This window comes from Cenococcum geophilum (assembly GCF_001692895.1).
Source record: "Cenococcum geophilum 1.58 unplaced genomic scaffold K441scaffold_7, whole genome shotgun sequence".
In the NCBI taxonomy this organism is placed as follows: Eukaryota; Fungi; Ascomycota; class Dothideomycetes; order Gloniales; family Gloniaceae; genus Cenococcum; species Cenococcum geophilum.
Window position 1 is genome coordinate 3,472,403 of NW_027137565.1, and position 3,504 is coordinate 3,475,906.

Below are 3,504 nucleotides of genomic sequence, written 5' to 3' on the forward strand. Positions count from 1 at the left end.
GTAGATTGGCGTGGCGCGGTTGCTAAGTCAACTAAATCCTTCTGCGTCGCTCCTTATCTCAAGCCAGACATACTTGGCGCTGCATATGCACCACAAAACTTTCGGGTATGCATTATTGTATCCTCTTATCGCGCACCACGTTGTGGTTGCTGCGAGACCAATCTTTTAGAATGCGCTAGAAAACAATCCTAAGAGGGGCCTAAAACTGGACCTACGCAACCCCTTAAGCACGGGAACCCGGAAGTCAGCTATACTTACCTGGTTACAATTCAGCAAGATTTCGTATACTGGTCTAACCTTTGTACTAGTCTAACTTTAGTACTAGTCCAACCTTTATACTATTTAGAGTTCTCTACCAGTCAAACGTTTTACTAGTCTCGCGGTTTTACCAGTCGGGCTTTTTCACTAGTCAAACTCTCTACTAGTCAAACTTTTTACCGGTCATACGCTTTTACTAGTTAGACTTTTTACTACAAATGTAGAATTTTAGCATAATTTCATAAGAGGAGGCCAGTTTAATAATTTGCAGTCCTACACTTAGCTCTACAGAAAGCACGCCCTTTTGGCACATGGGCAGATATACGTTTAAAATTCAGCTATCCTTTCTCTTTACATTTATTCTTGTCAATAGTTGGTTAGGGGTACGTTGTTTAACTACACCTGTCCATTATATATACATCCCAATAAATTTGCGTTACGCTCGAAATTCAGAACCCAATATCATAAGCGTCCTCAAATCGAAACGTATACTGGGATACTGTTTGTCCGCTGCAGATAATAGGGCACGGCGCCAAGCAGGTCACCCCATCCCAAGAGGATATTTCCCTCCGGATACCCCGGCCAAGAGCTTAAATGCTGTTAAATATTCTGCCAAAAATAACAAGGCTATATAACAGGAAAGGCCACCAGAAATAAATTACTCTTAGGTAATGCTCCTAGGCTATTAGTTGCTCCCAGACGCTGCGGCCGCACACTTTCTATAGGCAGCATATTTTTTTAGCCGCATAATTTTTAGAGGCTGCCATTACTAGCACTCGGCTCCTAAGAGACTAATTTTTCTAGGAGGCTAAAGCTACTAGGAGCTTTACCTTAGAAGCCTAAGGCCACTAGGAATTATCTAGGTAGGGCTTCTAGGAGGGCTTAATATCTAAGAGATTTAATTTTAGGAGGGCTTTCGGTCCAGGAGGGCCGATCCCAGAAGGGATGCGATCCTAGGAGAAATAATTATTCCATTATAAAGTGCTATAGAACTCCTAAAAACGTATTCCCTAGGAACCTAAGGCTTCTAGAAGACTAATTCTCCTAGGAGCTTTAGGTTCTTAGAAGACTAATTCCCCTAAAACCTAAAGGCTCCTTAGAGCTTAATCCTAGGAGTCCAGGGCTACTAGGAGACCATTACTGGGACATAGCTACTACTCGGACTTGGAGCTCCTTAGAAAATTAATCCTAAAAGCCTAAGGCTTTTAGGAGACTAAAAATAGAACACCTAATTTGTCGTAAGGTCAAAAATAGACCCTACCAAAAATAACCCCCACTAAAAATCACACCCCCGCCAAATCACACCCATCTCTTCTCCTAGCCCTACTAAACTTCCTAGCGCAAATATACTTATTTCCTAATAAAGGTAGAAAGGCTATATAGAATTAGTCTTTAGAACTCAATACTTAATTTTATAAACTGTTTAAGTATGGCTTTTAAAGTGCAGAACGCTATTTAATATCACATAGCTTTCCTTACACACTAGATAACTGTAGGGAATCTTACATTTAGTGCAAATAAATAAAGAAAGATGTTTATTCTATATAACCGACCCTTACCCCTTACCTCACCCTTTACCTTACCCTCACCTCACCTATTACCCCTCGCCCCCCTAAACAAATTACACAATCCTAGTTATTATATCTATTCTATTAAACACTAGGATAGGATTAGATGACAATAAACTAATAAAATAAAATAAAAAGCGATAAAGAATAATAAGATAAGTGTGTAGTGACTAGGAAAAGGTCCTATATATAAGGAACGTATAGTTTTAAAGATACATTTTGTGCTAAAGGGTTACTTCGCAAACGTTATATTTAATCTCACCCTACTACGGGAGTTTAGAGAGATACGCTTATCGGAAATGCTTTATAAAAGCAGCTAGAGTGTAAAACTTATATATACGCTTACTAATTGTAAGCTTTTTATTCCTAAGGCAGATAAAGTATATTTTTAGTCTTTTCTCCTTATACAAGGATGACTTTGCCCTCTCTAGCGCTTTAGCCGCTTTTAAAATCTTAGCATCTTCTTTAATCTTAACTTTGCTAAGGGCGATATCTATCCTAAACTATCTCTGGTAATAATTCCGCCGATATACTTTACCTTCCTTAATATTATAGTAGTCTATAACCGCACTAATAGCATTATTGCGTCTATATATTTTATCTTCTAGTAATATACCAGAAAGCATTATAATTACTTTAATAAGGCGTTTGTGTTTAACTAATCTATTATCGCTAGATTCTAAAGTTGCTTTAATATCCTCGCTAAATTTAACCCCAGAAAGTTGCCGCTTAATATTAATTACAGCTTACTCATTGTCCTAATTCTTCTTAATATTTTCTAATAGTGCATTTCTTTAACGTCGCCTTTTATTTATAATCTCCCGGCTAAGCTTTTAGTATTCTATATTCCCTATAGCTTTACTTTTAAGGCTGTGCTTTAGCTTAGTTTAAGCTTTAACTAAGAAATAAATACGCGGGTCCTCGTTTACTGATAAGGATTGTTTTATTATTAGGCCCTATAGCCGCCACAGATTAATTAATCGGCTTATTTAGTATACTGCTTTTATTAACTTTTCTTAAGGCTCTAAGCCTTAAACAATTACCTACGTATCTACGCCAACACGCCACAGAAGGTAGTGCTTTAGGAATGTTTAAGCGTCCGCGTACTATATTATAAGGTTCTAAAGGGCGTCACTTATATTACCTAGGTAGTATAGGCGTTAGAAAGGTCTTAATAAAACTAGCCCTATACTATAGAACTTACTATTCTTATTAAATGCCTTACCTACGCCGTAATGGAGACTATATAGGCGCGCAACCTGCTAAAATCCCGTAATTGCGCTAAGGTCCTTAATCTATAGCAAAAGGGTTAAGTATAGTAAGGGCTAGTTGGGTGAGACCTTATAGCTATAAAAAGTTTTAATCAATCGCCGAAATATAGGGATATTGTCTAGGTCTAAACGGAGTAGTAGCGGCAACTTATTACGCCTGGGCTTAATATATAGCTTACTAAGCTACTCTACGGACGTTAGATTAGGGGCTATAAAAGCTTAGTTAGTAAAAAGAAGGCCTAGGAGAAAGACGTAAGGGCTAAAAATAAGTAAAGGGTTAAAGATAATCTTAGGAATCGGGAAAGTATTACTAGTTCTCTATAAGCGTAAGGAGAGGAATAAGGTAGAAAGAGAACGTACGCTTCTTTTATACTAAGATATTCCTTAGTAAATTTAAATATAAACTT